This window comes from Bos grunniens, chromosome 4 (genome assembly GCF_055505025.1).
Source record: "Bos grunniens cultivar Pamir isolate PY7600 chromosome 4, Bosgru_T2T1.0, whole genome shotgun sequence".
NCBI lineage: Eukaryota > Metazoa > Chordata > Mammalia > Artiodactyla > Bovidae > Bos > Bos grunniens.
Genome location: NC_141168.1, coordinates 6,975,181 through 7,000,368, shown reverse-complemented (window position 1 = coordinate 7,000,368; position 25,188 = coordinate 6,975,181). Strand labels below are relative to the sequence as shown.

The window sequence follows — 25,188 nt, the reverse complement described above, 5'->3', positions numbered from 1 at the left end:
ATGTTAGTCAACAAACATGGGCTTTCATCCTGCCTCCAAAAAGGAACTTCCACACATTGCTTGGACTGTTTACTGCCCTGTTCTTTCATAAAAATCATATCAATACTATCAAAACTCTAGGAAAAGGACAAAAGTTAGAATGTAAGGGGTTTATTTATAAAGACTTTAAATATACTCCTGTTTATTGAGATAAATGTCAAGCTAAATCAGGGAAATTTATGTTTTTGGCCAATTACACAATTGTTGATTGGGGACCCCATGGTATATGGCTACCTAACTGCTCAGATGATATTAACAGTACTATATGTGATTATGTCACTTAAGTAACATAAAAGATTACCAACAGTTCAATGAAACACTTCCATGAAAAGGACTCCTTGGCTGGCTTGATGGCGAAATGACAATTTCTCACCCTCAAATCATCCTCAATAAACAGATTGGGCTTAAACAATGGGACATCTGGAAACTTGCTGCAAGCACCGAAGAACTTGGGACTTAGACTGGACATTTCACAGAGACCACTCATAGTCATATTAATTATTTCTTTCGCTATAATCAATCATATTTCATACAAGCCTGTGTTCCACTTCCTTTTGTTGTAGCTATAGGAAATTTACAATTCAATAAGACTTTATGTTCTGTAACTTGTATAAACTGCAAATTATATACTTGTCTTAACTCCTCTATTTCCTAAAGAAATGATTCCCTTTTTTATTCTTCTATCTCGACGTAATCCATGGTTACCAATAAATCTCCAGCAGCCCTGGGAAGCAGGTCCCATAGCTGAACTTGCTTCCCAGTTACTTACTAAGTTGCTCTGGTGATCTAAACGATTCATTGGATGGCTGATTTTTGGCATTTGGGGATTAATAGCTATTTGCACCACTGCTGCTGTCACTGGCATTGCTTTACAAACCTCAATTCAAACACATAATTTTATCCAAAATTGGACTAAAGATGCTCATTCTATGTGGGCCACTCAGGCTCAGATAGATGAGGATATTCAAGATGAAATACAGGAACTAAAAACAGCCATCAGATGGGTTGTACAAAATAGATAGATGTACAAAATAGATAGATGTACAAAAACAGGTGATGCTAAAATGTGATTAGAATTCTACTCAATTTTGTGTTACTCCTGTGTAACTGGGAACAAATCAAATTTCATTCACAAAACATACATGATAATTCCTCTCTGAATGTACAATTATTACAAAAAGAAATCTTTGAAACCTTTTCTAAAAATCTGTCCTCTTCCACTAATTTGCAAACTTTAGCTGAACAACTAGCTGATCAATTATCTGGGCTAGACCCACGCGGATGGTTTCAAACCTTTACTCACAGCATCGGGTCTAGAACTGTAATTTTGGTGATTGTCTTGACAATTATATTTGTCATCTACAGTTGCCTTCATGCAAAAGTTGTTAAAACTAAACAAACTCAAATGGTCAGAACCCTTTTTACAAACATTATAAATAAATAAGGGGGAATTGTCAGGGAATGTTTAACAGAAGGATTCTTACATGCTGTTTCTCATAAATCCTCTGTTCCTTATTAGTTTCTGCTGCCAGAAAGGAGTAGAGCTGCACGCAGTTCTCAGGACTGAGGCCACAGGATGAGACAAGTTTGAGTCTCCTTCAGTAAACATTCTCTTTACGACAAAACTGCTTAGTCTCGATCCTCTTTCTTGAGATGTGGTTTGTCTTCTGACCTTGTGACCATTATTAATCCCTTGTTCCCTTGGTAACGGTTGCTGTACATTTGGTTTTCTGATCTTTATCATTGTTGAAAGAAATTTCTTGTATAACAGCCTATATATACTCAGAGAAAGATCATTAAAGCACCTTTGCTCCATCAGAGCTTGGGTCCCCGCATCTTTCTTTCTTTCTTTTCTCTTTCTCTCTCCCTCCAGCTCTCTCTTTCACTTTCTTATTATTGACTCTGGACCACCAGGTTCCAGTCCATTAAAGGATCCCAACAGTGAAGTTAACAGCCTTTTGCATAATTTTCTTCTGTTTTTTTTGTTTGTTTGTTTGTTTTGTTTTGTTTGTTTGTTTGTTTTGTCGGGGTGCCTTTGGGATAAATCCTAAAATTGTAATTGATAATCAAAGGGTAAATGCATATGTACTGTTGCAAGTACTTGCTAACTTCTCTGTTTCTTTTAGACTGTTTTTCTCTTCCCAATAGTCATGCAGGAGAGAAACTATTTTCCCTAAACCTTTTATTTTTAAATATTTATCTATTTGCCTGTGTTGGGTCTTAGTTGCAGCATGCAAGATCTTTGTTGCCATGTGGGATGTTTCCTTGGGACACACGGGCTCTCTGGTTGTGGTGAGATTAGTTGCTCCATGGCATGTGGGCTCTTAGTTCCCCAACCAAGGGTAGAACCTGCATCCCCCACATTGCAAGGTGGATTCTTAACCACTGGGTCACCAGGGAGTCCCTCCCCTATACCATTTACCAATAGATTGTATCATAAAACTTTCAAGTTTTTGCCAAACCTGTACATGAGAAATAACATTAAAGTATAACATTAATTAATTAATTTTAGGGTTTTTTCTGTTTAGATATATTTTTGTCTATTATGAGTGAATGTTAATATCTTTTTATATATTCAAGAGATATTTACATTTTTTTCTTGAACTTGTTCATTCAAATCTCTTACCCAATTTTCTATTGAGTTATTGGTCTTTTGTTTCTCTACTTTTAGATATTGTTTGCTTTCTAAAATATTTTTATTGAAGTATAGTCTATTAACTATAATTGCAGCAGAGTGATTCAGTTATATATATACAGATAGAGAGATAGATAGATATTCTGATTCTTTTCCATTATAGGTTATTATAATTTTTTGAATATAGTCCCTTTTTATTATACAGTAAATCATTGTTGCTTATGTATTTTATATATAGTGGTTCAGTTCAGTTCAGTCACTCGGTCGTGTCCGACTCTTTGCGACCCCATGAATTGCAGCATGCCAGGCCTCCCTGTCCATCACCAACTCCCAGAGTTCACTCAAATACACGTCCATCAAGTCAGTGATGCCATCCAGCCATCTCATCCTCTGTCGTCCCCTTCTCCTGCCCCCAATCCCTCCCAGTATCAGGGTCTTTTCCAGTGAGTCAACTCTTCGCATGAGGTGGCCAAAGTATTGGAGTTCCAGCTTCAGCATCAGTCCTTCCAAAGAAAACCCAGGACTGATCTCCTTTAGAATGGACTGGCTGGATCTCCTTGCAGTCCAAGGGACTCTCAAGAGTCTTCTCCAACACCACACTTCAAAAGCATCAATTCTTCAGACCTCAGCTTTCTTCACAGTCCAACTCTCACATCCATATATGATCACTGGAAAAACCATAGCCTTGACTAGACAGACCTTTGTTGGCAAAGTAATGTCTCTGCTTTTCAATATGCTATCTAGATTGGTCATAACTTTCCTTCCAAGGAGTAAGCGTCTTTTAATTTCATGGCTGCAATCACCATCTGCAGTGATTTTGGAGCCCAAAAAATAAAGTCTGACACTGTTCCCACTGTTTCCCCATCTATTTCCCATGAAGTGTTGGGACCAGATGCCATGATCTTAGTTTTCTGAATGTTGAGCTTTAGGCCAACTTTTTCACTCTCCTCTTTCACTTTCATCAAGAGGCTTTTTAGTTCCTCTTCACTTTCTGTCATGAGGGTTGTGTAATCTGCGTATCTGAGGTTATTGATATTTCTCCTGGCAATCTTGATTCCAGCTTGTGCTTCATCCAGCCCAGCATTTCTCATGATGTACTCTGCATATAAGTTAAATAAACAGGGTGACAATATACAGCCTTGACGTACTCCTTTTTCCTATTTGGAACCAGTCTATTGTTCCATGTCCAGTTCTAACTGTTGCTTCCTGACCTGCATATAGGTTTCTCAAGAGGCAAGTCAGGTGGACTGGTATTCCCATCTCTTTCAGAATTTTCCACAGTTTATTGTGATCCACACAGTCAAAGGCTTTGGCATAGTCAATAAAGCAGAAATAGATATTTTTCTGGAACTCTCTTGCTTTTTCCATGATCCAGCAGATGTTGGCAATTTGATCTCTGTTTCCTCTGCATTTTTCTATATAGTGGTATGTACCCATAAATCCTATACTCCCAATTTATCCCTTTTCCCTAACTCTCCTATTTGGTAATCATAAGTTTGTTTTCTGTGTCAGTGAGTCTGTTCCTGTTTTGTAAATAAAGTCATTTATTTTTTTAGATTCCACATATAAATTGTACCATATTTTTTTTTCTGTCTGACTTACTTCACTCAATATGAAAGCATCTCATTTCATCCATGTTGCTGCAAATGGCAATATTTCATTCTCTTTTATGGCTGAGTAATATCCCACTGTATATACAAACCACAGCTCCTTTACACATTCATTGTAGATGGACAATTAGGTTGTTTCCATGTCTGGGCTATTGTAAATGGTGCTACTATGAACATAGGGCTGCACGTATCTTTTCAAATGAGAGTTTTATCTGGATAATATGCCTAGGAGTTGGATTGCTGGATCATATGGCAACTCTATTTTGAGTTTCTTGAGGATCTTTCATACTGTTCTTCATAGAGGCTATACCAATTTATGTTTCCACCAACAGTGGAGGAGGGTCCCCTTTTCTCCACACTCTCTCCAGCATTTATTATTTGTAAAATTTTTGATGATGGCAATTCTGATTGCTGTGAGGTGATACATCAATGTAGTTTTGATTGCATTTCTTGAGTAGTTAGTGATGTTGAGCATCTTTTCATGTGCTTATCAATCATCTGTATAGATATTATTTGTATAAAAAGGTAAATTACCCCTCTTTTATATAAGCAGGAATAATTTTTCCCCTAGTTTGACATTTATGTATTGTGTATGGTGGGTTTTATCCCCACAATATCTGTTTGATTTTTATGTAATCAAATTTAGGAGTCTCTTTTCTTACTCTATTTCAAATTTTATAAATATTTTACTATAACCAGGTTACAAAGATTTACCCATGTTTCTTCTATTATTTATATGGATTAACTTTTTTATATTTAAATTTCTAATCCATTTGGAATTTGGAAGGCATGAAGAAAATGGATGCAGTTTTATTTTTTCTATGTGGTTATCTCAATATTGCTTACTAGTCCATCTTTCTTCACATTGATGTGAGATGCTACCTTACTGAATATAAATGTAGCATAATGTAAATGATTTGAATATAAATGAATATAGTATGATCAATTTGGCCTATATTTGAATTTTCTGTTTTTGTTTCACTGTTCTGTCTATCCATGCACCAACATCATACTGCTTTAACTATAGAAACTGTTGTATTTTACTACCTGGTCAGGAAGCAACAGTTAGAACTGGACATGGAACAACAGACTGGTTCCAAATAGGAAAAGGGGTACGTCGAGGCTGTATATTGTCACCCTGCTTATTTAACTTATATGCAGAGTACATCATGAGAAACACTGGGCTGCAAGAATCAAAAGCTGGAATAAAGATTGCCAGCAGAAATATCAATAACTGCAGATATGCAGATGACACAACCCTTATAGTAGAAAGTGAAGAGGAACTCAAAAACCTCTTGATGAAAGTGAAAGAGGAGAGTAAAAAAGTTTGCTTAAAGATCAACATTCAGAAAACTAAGATCATGGCATCTGGTCCCATCACTTCATGGGAAATAGATGGGGATACAGTGGGAACAGTGTCAGACTTTATTTTGGGGGGCTTCAAAATCACTGCAGATGGTGATTGCAGCCATGAAATTAAAATACACTTACTTCTTGGAAGGAAAGTTATGACCAACCTAGATAGCATATTCAAAAGCAGAGACATTACTTTGCCAACAAAGGTCCGTCTAGTCAAGGCTACGGTTTTTCCAGTGGTTATGTACAGATGTTAGAGTTGGACTGTGAAGAAAGCTGAGCACTGAAGAATTGATGCTTTGAACTGTGGTGTTGGAGAAGACTCTTGAGAGTCCCTTGGACTGCAAGGAGATCCAACCAGTCCATTCTAAAGGAGGTCAGTCCTGGGTGTTCTTTGGAAGGACTGATGCTAAAGCTGAAGCTCCAATACTTTGACCACCTCATGTGAAGAGTTGACTCATTGGAAAAGACCCTGATGCTGGGAGGGACTGCAGGCAGGAGGAGAAGGGGACGACAGAGGATGAGATGTCTGGATGGCATCACCGACTCGATGGACATGAGTTTGAGTGAACTCCAGGACTTGGTGATGGACAGGGAGGCCTGGGGTGCTGCAATTCATGGGGTCCCAAAGAGTTGGACATGACTGAGTGACTGAACTGAACTGAAAGCTAATCTTCCCTCTTTTTTTTTTTTTTTTTGGCTTCATTGCCCAGGCTAATTTTTTTTTCTTCATCCAAATAAATTTTATAGTCAATTGCTTTAGTTGCTGGGTTTCCCAGCTGTGAAAAGTGAAAGTCATTGAATCATGTCCAACTCTTTGCAAACACATGGACTATACAGTCCATGGAATTCTGCAGGCCAGAATACTGGAGTTGGTAGCTTTTCCCTTCTCCAGGGGATCTTCCCAATCTTGGGATCAAACCGGAGTCTCCTGCATTGCAGACAAATTCTTTACCAGTTGAGCTATTAGGTCCCAGCTGGTTCACCAACTGAGTCAGGTGGCTCAATGGCAAAGAATCTGCCTGCCAATGTAGGAGACTTGGGTTGGATCCCTGGGTCAGGAAGATACTCTGGAGAAGGAAATAGCAACCCACTCTAGTATTCTTGCTTGGGAAATGCCATGGACAGAGAAGCCAGGCAGGCTACAAAAGAGTTGGACACAACTTAGTGGCTGAACAACAAACAATTTTAGTTGCATGAAAAAGCAAGTGATCAAAAATTTTAAATATATATATAATCACATTAAAGAAGAATCAATTAACCTAAATTTGATGAACTGCTTTAAACATGAAGCAGGATTGAATTTGGCCAAATGACTCTTCTGCATCTAGTTACTTTTCTTCTTAACCTCTTAATGGAATGTATTGTAACAGTCAAAATCTGCATGTTGAATCACCCTAGTATTCCTAAAAGAATCATACTTACTCATGTGATACTGCTTTTCACATCTAATAATTTATTTAGAACTTTTTACCAATATTTATACATGAGACATGTCTATAGCTTTACTTATTGTGAAATCTTTGTTAGCTTTTGGAGTTAACATTACACTTGCTTCATAGAAAAAACTGAACATTTTCCTTCATAGCTATGTGATCAGGAATAGTTTGAGTAACACTGAGATTATCAGGTCTTTAAAGGTTTCATGAGTTCCCTGGGAAACCATCAGGACCTGACACTTTTGTGGGGACACTCTAACTACTTGGTTATTTCTTAAATAACAATTCAACTGTTTAAATTTTCTGTCTCTACCGGGGTCAATATGCATAAGAGAACATTAGAAACTTTCAGGGAGGAAAAGAAAGAAGGGGAAAGAGAGTGGGAATGGTTCCTACTTACCTAAATTGACCATTTTCCTCTCTCCTACCCTTTCTTAAAGTGGTGTGGGTGCCTGTGCGCCAAAATCTCTTAATGTAAATATGGCTGCCACGCCAAACAACGCTCTGAGGATCCTGCTGGTCAGGAAGACCAAAAGTGGGAAAAGTGCGACTGCAAACACCATACTGGGGGGAAAAGTACTCGAGTCTGAGATTGCTGCCCAAGCTGTTACCAAAACTTGTCAGAAGCATCCCTGAAACGGAAGGGGAGAGAGCTTCTCGTTGTTGACACCCCAGGGCTCTTTGACACCAAGGAGAGCCTGAACACCACCTGCAGGGAAATCAGCCGATGTGTCCTCGCCTCCTGTCCCGGGCCTCATGCCATCGTCTTGGTCCTGAGGCTGGGCCGCCACACACAGGAAGAGCAGCAAACCGTGGCATTGGTCAAGAATCTGTTTGGGAAAGCAGCCATGAAGTATATGATCATCTTATTCACTTGCAGAGATGAACTGGGGGACCAGAGCCTGAGCGACTTTTTGAAGGATGCAGATGTAAACCTACGAAGCCTCCTCCAGGAGTGTGGAGACCGCCGCTGTGCCATCAGTAACAGCAAGAACACAGAGCAGGCTGAGAAGGAAGCTCAGGTGCAGGAGCTGGTGGAGCTGATAGACAAGACGGTGCAGAACAACCAAGGGGCTTACTTTTCTGACCCCATTTACAAGGACATAGACCAAAAGCTGAGACAGCAGGAGGAACACTTGAAGAAAGTCTATGTTGATGAATTGCAAAACAAAATTAAACTAGTAGAAAAGGAATATGTCCATAAACAACCAGCAGAAAAGGAGAAACAAATAACGTTGCTAATCAGAAGCATGATGAACGAATGAAAAATATAAGGGGAGAAGCTGAGATGAATATATTTCAAGTTTCATTCAACATGATTAGAAATGTGCTTTCAAAAATATGGCACATGTTCTGGTAGTATAAAGTTTATTTTTACTCCTCAGTTTACTAAACCTTGTTAATGCGGTAATGTTTATTTTCCAAAGATGGTTAAAACCTTATCTTCTGACTTCTTACAATCTGAATCCTCTTATGATCTCTCTCCCTTGAGCTATGGGTCTATGTTCCTAACCTTGAAATTGGAGGGATTTTGTGACTGCTTTGAGAAATAGTGGGTGGTTGAAGGAACACCATATGACTTCTAAGATTAGATAGGGAAAATGCCTCCTTGCTCTTCCACATTGGTTACCCTTGGAATTTGCCCACCCTGTTGTGAGGAAGCCTGAGTAGAAGCCCAAGTCGCCCCCATGAAGAGAACCTGAAGTCACTGCTGCACTCCCCTGGCTGACATTTCATCTGCCATCCAGAATCATCTTGCTGGCCTTGCAAGTGAGGCAACACAGAGTGGATTCTTCAGCTGCCAACTGATGAAACTGCAAAGAGCAAAGATGAGTCTTCCCCATGGGGTCCTGCCCAAATTGCAGATTCATGAGAAAAATAAATGATTGCTATTCTTTTAAACCACTATGTTTTGGGATGATTTGTTATGCAGTGAGGATTGCATGCAAGCAGGCTAAGTTGTTTCAATCCTGTCCTACTCTTTGCGACCCTATGGACTGTAGCCCACCAGGCTCCTCTGTCCGTGGGATTCTCCAGGCAAGAATATTGGAGTGGGTTACATGCCACCTTCCAGGGGATCTTCCTGAACCAGGGGTCAAACCCACATTACTTACATCTCATACATTGGTAGGGGGATTCTTTACCACTAGCATCATCTGGGAAACCCATGCAGTAAGAGTTAACCAGAATTAAATAACTTTCCAGCTCATTCCCCAGCACTCCTGGCTCCTACCTGTCCTTCCACACAATGCCAATAAATTTAAGAGTTTATGAAATTGACATAACCAGGTAATGATCCATTTTGTAGAGTTCAAAGATTCAATTTGGGAAAATTCAAATAAGAAACATTGCCTATGTTAAGTGTAGGCCCCACTGATCTAGTAACTAGTATATTATTTGAATCTACACCTATGAGAACTTTGTTTGTGAAGCATGGGCTTCTCTGGCACCATTACTCTATGGTTCATGGAGATGTGGAAGTTGGCAAATTCTCTTGTTTTATTCTCTTCTCTTTTTGCTATTAAATGTATCTCTCTCTTTTTTTTTTTTTTTTTTTTTGCTATCAATGCCATCTAAGTATAGTACAGATTAACATGACTGTTATTCTATACAAAAATATTTTATATGTCATTTTATTTAAATTAATTATTATAACAACCTTATAGAAAAGATGACAGTGAGTCTCAGGACTGTAAGTAATTTGACTAGAGCCATCTGAATTTTTGCCTAGAGATCAATAGAGCTGAATTTTGATTCATATCTGCTGGCTTTTAAAGCTCTTTCAAAGGCACTAGTTCGATCTTTTTAGACATCTTAATTTTTTTAATTGGAAGAAATTGCTCTCCAGTATTATGTTGGTTCCTTCCATATTTCAACATGAATCAGTGATAGGTACACATATGTCCCCTCCCTCTTGAACCCCCTTTCCACCCCTGTTGGTTGTCACAGAGCACAACCTAGGGATTTGAGATCTCTGCATCAAACAGCACATTTGCTAATGGAATGTTAATTGACAGGAGCTCTCCTAAAGGCCTCCATATAAACACTAAGATAAAGCCCCACCCAAAGACCCGAAATCTCCAGTCCTGGACACTTCACGCCAAACCATTTGCAAAACAGAAACACAACCCTGATCATTAGCAGAAGGACTGCCCAAAGCCACATCAAGCCCATAGACACCCGAACACACACTTCTAGGCACAGCACTGCCTTTCAGAGAGACAAGGTCCAGTTCCATCCACCAGAGCAGAGGCACAAGTCCTCCCAACTAGGAAACTTTCACAAGACACTGGTCCAACACCACCAGTGGGCTCTCTCCCTCTTTTAAGGTACTGTCCTAACTTCAAGTGCTCCTAACTGTAATATAAAAACCTCTTCTCTATCAAATAGTTTTCATTTGCCTCTGCACATCCACACTTCACCCCCCCTCTCCCTTTCAATCTAACTTGTTGCCTGGGAGGCTGATCTGCATGGACTACATCAGTGGGATCTCTTGCTGTCAGTCCTCTGCTTGGTTTCTGCCAAAGGAAATCCAAGCAGGAGATCTCTTGAAGGTAGAAAAGCAAGATCAGTATATCTGTCCTCCTGCCTTTCTCCCTGTGGTGTCATCTCTGAGTAGTTGCTACTCCTAAGTTGAAGGTCATAGCTCCTCTCCTTGAGATCTCTCCACCCAACTCTCCTTCTGGATTCTGCCTTTTGTTCACCACTTAGGTTACTGATACAATTTCCTCACTGTTACTGGACCTCTCCCTTGTCATTTCCAAACCTTGTATCCATCACTCATAGGAAGCCTCTTCACTAGACTCAGATTCAATTATGTCACTACAGACCATCTTTTTTCTGCTAGAATCCTGATGGATACATCTTATGATACCTACTTCTTTTTCTATTTGAAAGCATTCCCTGATTTTTATTTTTTTCAATCCCCTGACAGCAGGAAAGTCTCATGTGACTGTTGAAATCTCTGGGAAAATTTTACCCACATAGACTGTGACATTGGCAGTGAACACATTAAAGGTTCTCTCTTGCTAAAATCATTACAAAACTTCAGTGATACAGAGATGAGTGTATATTAAAACACATATGGTAGATAACTCAAACTCAAATATCTGGAATTTTTACAGCTGTCTTTTGTTTTGTCTGTGAAAGTGACAGTGTTTACTGCATCCATGAAACTTAAGGACACAGGGATTGGAGATTAAATCTCAAGAAAATAACATCTCAAATACCTGCTCATTCCAAGGTTCATCACAAATACTATGAATGGAGTAAGACAACGTGGAAGAAAAGTCTGTTGTGAGAAACATTCATAGTATATGTGAAATAACACTGTGGGCCCCAACTGCTATTTGCTATAAAAGAATCTTATGTTTATAGTTAGTTCCTTGTGAGTGATTCATCAGTGCTACATTATCTCTAGAGAGTGAACAATCATGCACTGCCCAGACGTATTTCCTTTATGAACCATTTGGATGATATTTTCTCTCAGGGATTTGCAGAAGCATTATGAAGTCAGTTAGCTTGTGTGTTTCTAGGCTTGTGTTAGGACCTAATGAAGATGCAACTTAAAGGAGCTGATTTCTTTTCTCTCAAACCTATATTCTATTTTTGAAGGTAAAACATACTTAGAAGAAAAATGAGTAATTGAAGTGAATCATATAGGTATCATCTTTTCCTTGATGCGTGAATTCTTGACCATTAGATTATCTTTACTTTCATCATATCCCAGTTTTCTCTGAAGGTGGTTCTGAACCCTGAGGTCTCAGGAAGTTCCCATACTCACTGTGTGTACTATTCCTATGGTTGAAATATGCGACAGCCATGATCCGTAGTTGGGGAAAGTAGGATTCATAGGAGAAGACTTGAGGAAGAATTCCAGGTTTGAGGTCTACTCTGAAGGATGTATAGGATGTGTGCATGTGGATGATGGGATGATAAGCCCCTTTCTTTGCAGAAAGAGGAAAGTTAGGGTCTGGAGGTGAGACCACCAGGGTAGACTCAGAAGTGACAGCCTTCAATTAGGTTTGTGACAAGGTGAGTATCAGAGTCAAAGGGAGGGTCTGACACTGAAATTTTAAACTGAAGTTTATGTGAGAGGCCTAGGGTGAATGTGGCAGGATATTAACAATAAATATTCATTTCGACTGACTCAGTACTGACAACATCCCCACATTCCAGTCTTAAGTACTAAAAGATTTGTGTAGAACTTGAAAGGAAGCAGGTGGTGACCAGTTCTGTGAGGTGTAGTTGTTCAAATAATTCAGTAGATATTTGAAGAGTTCAAGAGGAAAGTGAAAGTGAAAGTGGCTCAGTTGTGTCCAACTCTTTGTGACCTCATGGACTGTAGTCCATGGAATTCTCCAGGCCAGAATACTGGAGTGGGTAGCCTTTCCCTTCTCCAGGGGATCTTCCTGACCCAAGAATTAAACAGGGGTCTCCTTGCATAGCTGGCAGATTCTTTACCAATTGAGCTATGAAGAAAGGGCTTTGTAAAAGAGGACAGTTTGATTGGAAGGACAACAACCTTCAGGGTTGGCAAATTTAGGGGTTTTATGCCTAGAGTAGTGGCTCCCCTAGTCAAGAGGGTGATCTCTCTGTAACCATGGCCTTTCATAAGGGAGGCTCCACGGGGAATTCTCTTGTGCTCTACCTAATAGGACAAGAGATCTCTCTTGCTTCACACCAATAAGATGGCCCCCTGGGTCTTGATGCTGCCTAAGGACATTAGTGCTGCATGGTAAGAGATTCCTGGGGGGCAAGACCTCTGGAGTGAAACTTTAGAGCCAGATGCTCTTGGGGGAAATATAAAAGATGTTGCCATGTGCCAGAGGATAATGATTGAGGAGGCTGATTTGAAGCAACCATAGCTTTCACTGACTGTGGGACCCAAGTGTGTTCTTCCCACAAGTCAGCTGTAGGCCACACAGGATGGAGCCAGCCAAAGCTGGCTTAAAGGGGACTTGACTGGAAGTCTACCAGGGATCCCAACTCTGCCAGGAACTGGAGTTGAAATGACCAGCTGGAGGGCAGATAGCAGTCAGCAGTTGGACATGTAATGGTAGATTTCCAGGGGAGGTTATCTGCCGAGTCATTAATGGAGCTCCATGAGGAAAAGAGCCACTAAGTGTGTCTCCATTCCCCAAAGACCAGATTGCACCAGACTTGTCTTCAGTGGTTTCTTTTCTGTCCTCCAACCAAGGAGGAGTCAGAAGCAAGGCCAGTGGCTGGAGGAGGAGGAGGTGAGGGCAGGGGTGCAGATGGAAGCAGCCCTGTCCACACTGCTCGGCCTTCAGCAGAAGCTGGCAAAAGCCATGGGAAGGAGAGGCTTTACCCTTCAAAGAAATTCAGCTTGATTATTGGGTTGGGAGCTTTAATTACACAATGGATGAGCAGGGGTTGGAGAGAGTTTCTGCTTAGGATAGCAGCTATCCAAGATTTCCTTCATGAGACACTAGTGGAGCCAACATGACAAGTCTGTAGGAGACTAGAATAAATGTCTTCCTTCTTTGTGATGTCTTTCTTACTTAATGCAGGGCTTAGATATAGATCACCTCGTTTGCTGTGGAGGAGAGCACACTACAGAAGAACCCCAAGATCTTCCCCTTCTATTCCTGAAATAGCAGCATTGGGTGCTCTGAGTGGTGTAGCAGGAGTCCAGAGAAGCACTGTGCTCCTTAAGATTATGGGAAGAAGTTTGAGGTGGCCACATCCCTCTCACAGACTGGTAATTATATGTAAATCCCACAGTCAGAACAGTCATAGAGGTGGAGTAGAGCCTGCATGTGTGAAATGGTAGAAGTGTCCCTCAGAGCCCTGATCCTTATGTACTCAAGATCAGTCAAAGACCAGCCTTGACCAGCTAAGCATCTGTGCAGTGGAGTCTCCATGCCCTTGGGACTGAAGAGAAAGCAGGTGAATGGAGACTCTCACAACAAGTATAGGGGATAACTCTGGCAAACGCTTTCACTGTTCTTAGAGAACAGAACTTGACCTCATGGAATGACTTTAGTTTTTGGCAGAGTCTCAATCTGGTGAATAAAGTCAATAACCAAGCTTGAATACATGCTTTGGTTGAAAATAAAAAGCAGCTACAAATAGACTTGTTTTCTTTCCACTGTGGCATTTAAGTTCAAAGGTGACTCCACCAGAAGGGTTCCAGAGATGTTGAGTAACGAGTCTCAAGGTCAAGGAAGCATGCATGAAATGCAGCAGTCGTTTGTAAAATGCTGTGTACAGAACCCATGAACAACCAAACATTTGTGACAATCAATCTGTTGAACGTAGACTCAAAATTACATATTCCTGGAAGATAGCACACATAGAAGCCCCTGATGACTTCACCCAGCAAGTCTTAAATGGTGACCAACAGAGCCTGTCCTTACTGAACGTTGACGTGTCTCTAATGAGAAAAGCTGGCCTCAAAATTACCATGTCTCTTAGTGAAGACAGAATGAAAACCACAATCACAGAAAACTAATCAAACTGATCACATGGATCCAAGCCTTGTCTAATGCAATGAAACTATGAGCCATGCCATGTAGGGCCACCCAAGATGAATGGGTCATGGTGGAGAATTCTGACAAAGTGTGGTCCACTGGAGGGGATTTCCTGATAGCTCAGTTGGTAGAGAATCTGCCTGCAATGCAGGTGACCCATGTTCTATTCCTGAGTCAGGAAGATCCACTGGAGAATACCCACTCCAGTATTCTTGGGCTTCCCTTGTGAATCAGCTAGTTCACTGGAGAAATGAACAGCAAACCATTTCAGTATTGCCTTGAGAATCCTATGAACACTATGAAAAGGCAAAATGATATGACACTGAACGATGAACTCCTAAGGTCGGTAGAAACCCAATATGCTACTGGAGAAGAGTGGAGAAATACCTCAGAAAAGAATGAAGAAGCTGAGCCAAAGCAAAAACAGCACCCAGGTGTGAATGTGACTGGTGATGGAAGTAAAGTTCGATGCTGTGAAGTACAATATTGCATAGGAACCTGTAATGTTAGGTCCATGAATCAAGGTAAATTAGAAGTGGTCAAACAGGAGACGGCAAGAGTGAACATCAGCATTTTAGGAACTGGTGAACTAATATGGACTGGAATGGGCAGGTTTAATTCAGATAGCCTTTGCACCTACTACTGTGGGCAAGAAATGGACTAATCCTCATAGTCAACAAAAGAGCCTGAGATGCAGTACGTGGGTGCAGTCTCAAAAATGACACAATGATCTCTGTTTGTTTCCAAGGCAAACCATTCAGTATCACAGCAATCCAAGTCTATGCCAAAACCACTAATGCTGAAGAAGCTGAAGTTAAATGGTTCTATGAAGACCTACAAGACTTTCTAGAACTAACAGCAAAAAAAGATGTCCTTTTCACTGTAGGGGACTGGAATGAAAAAGGAGGAAGTCAAGAGATACCTGGAGTAACAGGCAAGTTTGTCTTTAGAGTACAAAATGAATTAGGGCAAAGCCTAGCAGAGTTTTGCCAAGAGAATGCATTGGTCATAGCAACCACTACCTTCCAACAACACAAGAGAGGACTCTTCACATGGACATCACCAGACGGTTAACACCAAAATCAGATTGTTATATTTTTTGGCAGCCAAAGATGGAGAAACTCTATACAATCAGCAAAAACAAGACTTGGAGGTGACTGTGGCCCAGACCATGAACTCTTTATTGCCAAATTCAGATTTAAATTGAAGAAAGTAGGGAAAACCACTAGACCATTCAGGTATGACCTAAATCAAATCCCTTATGATTATACAGTGGAAGTGACAAATAGATTCAAGGGATTAGATCTGACAGAGAGAGTGCCTGAAGAACTATGGACAGAGGTTCATAACATTTGTACAGGAGGCTGTGATCAAGACCATCCCCAAGAAAAAGAAAAGCAAAAAGGCAAAATGGTTGTCTGAGGAAGCCTTACAAATAGCTAAGAAAAGAAGAGAAACTAAAGGCAAAGGGGAAAAGGAAAGATATATCCATCTGAATGCAGAGTTCCAAGGAATAGCAAGGAGTGACAAGAAAGCCTTTCTAAGTGGTCAATGCAAAGAAAGAGAGGAAGCTAATAGAATGGGAAAGTCTAGAAATCTCTTCAAGAAAACTAGAGATACCAAGCAAATATTTCATGCAAAGAAGGGCACAATAAAAGACAGAAATGATATGGATCTAACAGAAGCAGAAGATTTTAAGAAGAGGTGGCAAGAATACATAGAAGAACTATACCAAAAAAAAAAAAAAAATCTTCATGACCCAAATAACCATGATGGAGTAATCAATCACCTAAAGCCAGACATTGTGGAATGTGAAGTCAAGTGGGCCTTAGGAAGCATCGCTAAGAACAAATCTCATGCAGGTGATGAAATTCCAGCTGAGTTATTTTAAATTCTAAAAATTGATTCTATCAAAGTGCTGCACTCAGTATGCCAACAAATTTGGAAAACTCAGCAGTGCCACAGGACTGGAAAAGGTCAGTTTTCATTCCAATCCCAAAGAAAGGCAATGCCAAAGATATTCAAACTACTATACAATGGCACTCACCTCACATGCTAGCAAAGTAATGCTCAAGATTCTCCAAGCTAGGTTTCAACAATTCGTCAGCTGAGAGCTTCTAGATGTTCAAGTTGGATTTAGCAAAGCCAGAGGAGCCAGAGATCAAATTAACAACTTCCATTGGATCATAGAAAAAGCAAGAGAATTCCTGAGGAACATCTGCTTCATTGACTATGCTAAAGACTTTGACTGTGTGGATCACAACTAACCATGGCAAATTCTTCAAGATATGAGAATACCAGACCATCTTACTTGCCTCCTGAGGAATCTGTATGCAGATCAAGAAGTAACAGGTAGAACCGGACATGGAACAACAGACTGGTTCCAAATTGGGAAAGGAGCATGTCAAGGCTGTATGTTGTCACGCTGCTTATTTAACTTCTATGCAAAATGCATCATGCAAAATGCCAGGTTGGATGAATTACAAGCTGGAGTCAAGATTGCAGGGAGAAATATCAATAACCTCAGGTATGCAGAAAATACTACCTGAAAAGTAAAGAAGAACTACAGAGTCTCTTGATGAAAGTGAAAGAGGAGAGTGAGAAAGCTGGGTCAAACCTCAACATTCAAAAAATGAAGCTCACGGCATCCAGTCCCATCACTTCATGGCAAAAGATGTGGAAACAATGAAGACAGTGACAGACTTTCTTTTCTTGGACTCCAAAGTCAATGCAGACAGTGACAGCAGCCATGAAAGTAAAAGACGCTTGCTCCTTGGAAGAAGAGCTATGACCAAACTAGACAAAATATTGAAAATCAGAGAGACATCATTTTGCCTACAAAATCTGTCTAGTCAAAGCTATGGTTTTTCTAGTAGTCCTGTATGGATGTGAGAGTTGGACCATAAAGAAGGCTGAGCACCAAAGAATGTATGCTTTTGAACTGTGGTGTTGGAGAAGACTCTTGAGAGTCCCTTGGATTGTAAGGAGATCAAACCAGTCAATCCTAAAGGCAATCAATCCTGCATATTCATTTGAAGAATTGATGCTGAAGTTGAAGCTCAAATATTACCACCTGATGAGAAGAACTGACTGACTAGAAAAGACTGTGATGCTGGGAAAGATTGAGGGCAGGACAAGAAGGGGACAACAGAGGATGAGATGGTTGGAAGCATTACCGACTTGATGGACATGAGTTTGAGCAAGCTCCAGGAGATAGTGAAGGACAGGGAAGCCAGGCCTGCTGCAGTCCATGGGGTCGCAGAGTCAGAGATGACTGAGTAACTGAACTGAACTGAAAAAGTGGCCTTGGACATGGTCACTTCCTCCCTAGGAAGCATTGGCACCATTATCCAAACAGAATATAGTGTGTTCCTACTGATGAAACTGTTAAGGTGTCCTCTTTATTAAGTCACACGAGGGCACAGTGAACACCCTGAGGGATCCCAGCCCCTATGTGTGGGACGTTGTAAATCCAAGATTCAGGTCATAGGATTTTCGGCAGAAAAAGTTGTCATTCCGTTGGGAATCACTGACTTCACCCGTGTTCTCTCACATGTGACTCTATTGTTGCTGTGGCATCTGCCTGCATTGCAGCCAGGAAGCCACCAGAGCAGCCATCTCCATGCTGGTGAAAGGCCAGGGAGAGGGGAGCCTGTGAGATCGCGAGAGCTGGTCACGGGGTTGAGAGGTGGTCCAGCAAACTGCACCCATGCAATCGAGGACTCCCCAGCTGCTCCCTTGTCCTAGAAATGTGCCTTCTGCTTGCCTTCCCCACTTCCAGAAGCCCCTCTAAGGATGCAGCCTCAGATAGAAACTGATACTGTCTGGATCGTATAAGTGATTGAACCCACTTAAGGCCTCTCTATAAGCGTTTCAGATTCTGGCAGACAGGTGTGAAGAACTGCTTTTCTTGGGGCTGCCCAAGACAAACATCTTGAGTCAGTCCCCTGTGTATTAAACCTGCCAGCTTGCAGCCTGGAGTGGTATGTTTCACCATCAGGTTTCAGATGAAACCTGGATAGATCCCAAGGAAGCTGCAAAACAAAATACATTTTTAAAAATCAGTCTCATCTATATTTAAAAACAATATTTGTTGGATTATCCAGGGAAATCATTCTCAAATATTTTTGCTTGTGAAACAGAATCCTTATTATCTAAATCCCTTCCTAAACTGGGCTGCATTCTCTGGGATACGGAATGAACAAGTTGCCACGTTGCAGAATAGGACTTGGTAGGTGTTTGCTTTCCACACTGTTGAAGTTTCACCTGCCTTCCCGCCCTGGGTCCTCTCTACCATGCTCCCTGAGTTCTTATTTTTACATAGGGGAATGTCTTCTGTATTGATTCTTTATTTTATAAATTATTCCTTTTTTGTTTGTTGTTTATCCCTTCAAGGAGCACTGATAGGTCTGGAGAAGCAGAGATATTTATCTGCTATCATGTGCAAATATATTCAGTTGGCTAGAACAGCACTTGGCATGAAATAGGCTCTCATTAGACACTGAAAAGCCTATTTCATTTGATATGTTGTTTGTGTTTGTTTAGAATTGTATTGCTGTATTTTGCCTTTACTTCTGCTTTCAAACTACCTCTAGTTTCATGTTTTAGATTCAGATTACTTCTGCAATCCACTTCAAAAAACATTTATTTTTGTAACTGAAGTCTGTGCTGTCTTTATCATAATTATAATCTGTAATCTATTTGGATACATTCATAATTTTATTTTCTACTGTCTACGTGTCCAACCTGTTTCATAATTTGTGTTTTGTTTCTTCTTTGTATCTTAATTTGGATTATCTGGCTATTTTTTTCACTGTCTAATTTTTTCCTTTACTTGTATGGAAATTTTTAATGTTCCTTCAATTTTACAGTTCAGTTCAGTTCAGTCACTCAGTCGTGTCTGATTATTTGCGACCCCAAGAATTGCAGCAAGCCAGGCCTCCCTATCCATCACCAGCTCCCGGAGTTCACTCAGACTCACATCCATCCAGTCAGTGATGCCATCCAGCCATCTCATCCTCTGTCATCCCCTTCTCCTCCTGCCACCAATCCCTCCCAGCATCAGAGTCTTTTCCAATGAGTCAACTCTTCGCATGAGGTGGCCAAAGTACTGGAGTTTCAGCTTCAGCATCATTGCTTCCAAAGAAATCCCAGGGCTGATCTGCTTCAGAATGGACTGGTTGGATCTCTTTGCCGTCCAAGGGACTCTCAAGACTCTTCTCCAACACCACAGTTCAAAAGCATCAATTCTTAAAGGTTACATATCTCTTACAGTTATAGCAAAATATTGGCTTTATTCCCTATATAACATATATTCTTACTTTGTCAAAGTTTAAAAGGAATTCTGTTTTCATCTTTCTGTTACACAACAAATATTTTAGAATATTTTAGTCTTTATTCCCACTTGCCACCCTTATCTCTACATTATTGTTGTTGTGTATTTTAATTTTCTTATTTTTTTCCTTTTTAAGCCCTGGTGATTTAGTCTGTAAGTCGAGTCCAACTCTTATGATCCCATGAACTGTAGCCTACCAGGATCCTCTGTCCATAAGGTTTCCCAGGCAAGAATATTGGAATGGATTGTCATTTCCTTCTCCAGGGGATCTACCTGACCCAAGGAATGAACCTGGGACTCCTGCATTACAGTCGGATTCTTTACCAACTGAGCCACCAGGAAAGCCCTAGAAAGTATTAATAGTATCTTATTTTTTTCTTTCTTTCTGCTTCTTTTTCACCTATGATTTACCATCTGGGATTACTTTTCTCTTGCTCAAGTACACTCTTACAAATTCTAGTTAAGTTTTGCTGCTGGTAAGACTGTCTGGGGAGGCCTTACAAATAGCAGTGAAAAGAAGAGAAGCAAAAAGCAAAGGAGAAAAGGAAAGATATAAGCATCTGAATGCAGAGTTCCAAAGAATAGCAAGAAGAGATAAGAAAGCCTTCCTCAGCGATCAATGCAAAGAAATAGAGGAAAACAACAGAATGGGAAAGACTAGGGATCTCGTCAAGAAAATTAGACATACCAAGGGAACATTTCATGTAAAGATGGGCTCAATAAAGGACAGAAATGGTATGGACTTAACAGAAGCAGAAGATATTAAGAAGAGATGGCAAGAATATACAGAAGAACTGTACAAAAAAGATCTTCATGACCCAGATAATCATGATGGTGTGATCACTGACCTAGAGCCAGACATCCTGGAATGTGAAGTCAAGTGGGCCTTAGAAAGCATCACTAGGAACAAAGCTAGTGGAGGTGATGGAATTCCAGTTGAGCTATTTCAAATCCTGAAAGATGATGCTATGAAAGTGCTGCACTCAATATGCCAGCAAATTTGGAAAACTCAGCAGTGGCCACAGGACTGGAAAAGTCAGTTTTCATTCCAATCCCAAAGAAAGGCAATGCCAAAGAATGCTCAAACTACCGCACAATTGCACTCATCTCACATGCTATTAAAGTAATGCTCAAAATTCTCCAAGCCAGGCTTCAGCAATATGTGAACTGTGAACTTCCTGATGTCCAAGCTGGTTTTAGAAAAGGCAGAGGAACCAGAGATCAAATTGCCAACATCCGCTGGATCATGGAAAAAGCAAGAAAGTTCCAGAAAAACATCTATTTCTGCTTTATTGACTATGCCAAAGCCTTTGACTGTGTGGATCACAATAAACTGTGGAAAATTCTTCAAGAGATGGGAATACCAGACCACCTGATCTGCCTTTTGAGAAATCTGTATGCAGGTCAGGAAGCAACAGTTAGAACTGGACTTGGAACAACAGACTGGTTCCAAATAGGAAAAGGAGTACGTCAAGGCTGTATATTGTCACCCTGCTTATTTAACTCATATGCAGAGTACATCATGAGAAACGCTGGACTGGAAGAAACACAAGCTGGAATCAAGATTGCCAGGAGAAATATCAATAACCTCAGATATGCAGATGATACCACCCTTATGGCAGAAAGTGAAGAGGAACTCAACAGCCTCTTGATGAAAGTGAAAGTGGAGAGTGAAAAAGTTGGCTTAAAACTCCACATTCAGAAAACGAAGATCATGGTATCTGGTCCCACCACTTCATGGCAAATAGATGGGGAAACAGTGGGAACAGTGTCAGACTTTATTTTTCTGGGCTCCAAAATCACTGCAGATGGTGATCACAGCCATGAAATTAAAAGATGCTTACTCCTTGGAAGGAAAGTTATGACCAACCTAGACAGCATATTGAAAAGCAGAGACATTACTTTGCCAACAAAGGTTCGTCTAGTCAAGGCTATGGTTTTTCCTGTGGTCATGTATGGATGTGAGAGTTGGACTGTGAAGAAGGCTGAGTGCCGAAGAATTGATGCTTTTGAAGTGTGGTGTTGGAGAAGACTCTTGAGAGTCCCTTGGACTGCAAGGAGATCCAGCCAGTCCATTCTGAAGGAGATCAGCCCTGGGATTTCTTTGGAAGCAATGATGCTAAAGCTGAAACTCCAGTACTTTGGCCACGTCATGCGAAGAGTTGACTCATTGGAAAAGACTCTGATGCTGGGAAGGATTGGTGGCAGGAGGAGAAGGGGATGACAGAGGATGACATGGCTGGATGGCATCACTGACTCGATGGGCGTGGGTCGGGGTGAACTCCGGGAGTTGGTGATGGACAAGGGAGGCCTGGTGTGCTGTGATTCATGGAGTCGCAAAGATTCGGACACGACTGAGTGACTGAACTGAACTGAACTGAACTGAAGACACTCAGTCTGTATTGTCTGAAATGTGTTTCTTTTGCTTTATTTTTGATACCTATTTTCCCTGGGTGTAGAATTTCAAGTTGAGTCTTATTTTCTTTGAGCACACTGAAAGCCTGCTTCTACTGTTTTGTGGCTTCCTTTGTCATTACTAAGAAATCAGCCCAGTTCCTTTCTTTTTTCAAAGGTCATCTGTCTGTTCATTCTGGTGCATTTCTTTCCCCACAGTTTCACTGCTATACATTAAGGAGTGAATTCTTTCCTAATGAAATTCTTTGGTATTAGATTTCTTGAATGTGTTAATTGCTGAATTTCATCAGCTCAGGAAAAAAAAAATTCCAACCATTATTACTTTACAGTCTTCCTCTAGCCTATTCTCTCTCTCTCTTTTTCTATAAGCATCTTTTGCTCCTTAAACTTCATTCCGATCTTTTCTTTTTCAAATCTCTCATCCATTTCACTGACTAGAAGTCACTGACCCCTATGTCACCCTTCACTGAGGGCGTGTCCCTTTGGACTTAGCGATACAGGTTCCTCTACTAGCTACCTGCCCCCTCCCACCTTGAATCCCCCTTTGCCTTGACTATGATTTCCATGTCAATGTGGCTTCCAGAAGTAAAGTTTCAATTCTCCAGAGCTGGTAAAGTATCCTCAGAGGGACAGCCTGCTGTTGCACTCTACTTGTCACCCACTTAGTTCTGGTCTGAGAATGCTTATTACTTGCCTACTCACATATGCTTTTAAGAAAAGGTATCTAATGTTTTCGGCATTTTTAGTTGATTTCAGTGGGAGGATGATTAATCTAGATATCTGAAAGAGAAATTTATTTTCCCTTGGTTAGTTTTTTCATGTTTTTGTTTGCTGAGTTAATGGCCCCCTTAGGGTTAATTTTTCTGTTTATCTTTGTCTCTTGCATCTCTCCATCATATTACAGTTTGTCCTCAAATGGCAGTTCTCCCTGTTTACCTTTTCAAATTTTGGAATAAATCATTAGAAAACCTGGAAGTTTCACCTGTGAGTGAGGGTTCTGAGTGCAGGTCTCATCTGAGGTAACTGCGGGACAGGCTGTTATGGAGAGGGAACCCAAAATGCCCGAATGTGGAGGATTTTCTCTGGAGATGCTCTAATCATAGGGCCGAATCCTTCAGTTATGCACTCGGGAAGACAGACCTTGAAGTGTGAGCCTCTGAAGAGGGGGACGTGAGGAGACAGTTGGGCCAGCAGTCTCATGGTCACATCCTCAACGAATCCTCAGCCCCACCCCTTCGCAGCTGAAATGTCTGAAGCCCACCTCCCCACGGTGCTTCTGTGTCCTCCATGGATACCTCAGCGATAGCCTCTCTGGGCCCATGCTGACTGTGAATGTTTGGCCCCAGTGCTCTTTCCAGAAATTGTTGCATCTGATATGTATGCTCCTAAGTTCGCTGTGACATTCCAGTTTTATTAGGGATTTCAAAAAGAAAATGTCTGTGGTCTATAATTGATCTCAATCCATTTTCCAGAATGGTTGGCATATGACTAGTTTGCTAAATTGATGCTGAAATCTCTGATCTCCTGTTACATAGAAATAAAGTGCAATAAGAGAGAATGTGCAAACTACTCTTACATATTTATACACAGAATTATTTGTGGTCATCTACAACTTGGAAGTAAAGGCTTTTTAATACTAATTTCAAATTTTTATTACTTCAAAATAGGCAAAGAGAAATAAAATTGGCTTCTTAAGTTTTCTATTATGTTCAGGCTTTTAAAACTCCATCCTCAGGAAGGCAGAAGAACCTGCATCCACTGATCGCACTGGTTCTTTCACTCAGCTCACGACAGACCTGCAACTGCCTCAGTCAGGCCTCCTCAGCAAGTCTGAGTCCACTGTGAGTATCACCCCACGAAGAGGAGGGAAGGGGACCTTGGTCAGGCCAAAGGTGAAGGAGGTGAGGCAGGAAAGAAATGGGTGTGCCTGTGTACATGTGAATTTATAACACCCACTCTTGTTATTGTGAGAAGATTCTGAGAAATGGGTCAACCACAAACTTCTTGGGGACTGTGCTGTAATGTGTGTGAAAATCATCCTCTGGTCTCTTTATCACAGAATTTCTAGCAAATAGGTACAGATATTTTTACATGCATGAGAAGGTAGTCTGTGTGTTGAAAAACAACAGGAAATGAAAAATACAAAACCAGCAAATGCTTAAAAGAGCAGAAACTATTGAAAGTAAAACTGCAAAGCCTTTGAGGCTTTGAGCTTCAAGAAGTGCAAAACTAGATCCTAACTCTGCATTAGAAGAGATCCAAATTAACATCTTAAAAGGGCCTGGAGACAAGGTAGTTTGACAACTTAGACGAATTTTACAATCAATCTCTTACATTTGACTTTTCAACTTTATTGAATTTCAATTTGCATGAAATAAAAATTCATGCATTTTCCAGGAGATTCAATAATCAATCAAAAATATTTCTAAGTCTTGGTATTTCCCATTAGCTTATATATGTGTATACATGTTGCATTGAGTATGCATTTTATTTTATTTTATTATTTTTGCCTTTTGATCCCATTCACCCATTTCTCCCACTTCCACTATCAATCCCGACCGCTGGCAACCACCAATATGTTCTCTACATCTATGAGTTTGGCGTTTGTTTTGTTTACATTCCACATACAAATTTGTTTGCACAGACTTTGTTTTTCTGTTAGACTTATTTCACTTACCATAATGCCCTCCCGTCTATCCATGTTGTCAAAGGGGCAAGATTTCCTTCTCTCTTATGGCTGAATACTATTCGTGTGTGTATGTGTGTGTGTACACTAAATTTTTTATCCATTCATCCATGACTGACACGGAAGTTGTCTCCATATCTTGACTATTGTAAATAATGCTGCAATGAACGTGGGGGC

At 40.6% G+C, this 25,188-nt stretch overlaps 1 protein-coding gene and 1 pseudogene across 3 annotated transcripts in view; both read left to right on the top strand.

Annotated features, from left to right (window-relative positions):
• The window catches only part of LOC147373462 (GTPase IMAP family member 4-like), a 79,199-nt gene that overhangs the window by 23,504 nt on the left and 30,507 nt on the right, over window positions 1–25,188 (top strand). Inside the window, exon 1 of one of the 2 annotated variants that reach the window (XM_086398193.1) lies at window positions 24,039–24,166. The exons of the other annotated variant lie outside the window; for it this stretch is intronic. The gene's annotated coding sequence lies outside the window, so the exon portion shown is untranslated. Of the gene's footprint in view, window positions 1–24,038; window positions 24,167–25,188 lie in introns of those variants that run through there. 2 annotated transcript variants of the gene reach the window in all.
• LOC147373464 (GTPase IMAP family member 7-like) lies at window positions 7,438–8,981 on the top strand (annotated as a pseudogene). The gene has a single exon (XR_015163091.1). The product of XR_015163091.1 is annotated as a GTPase IMAP family member 7-like (transcript).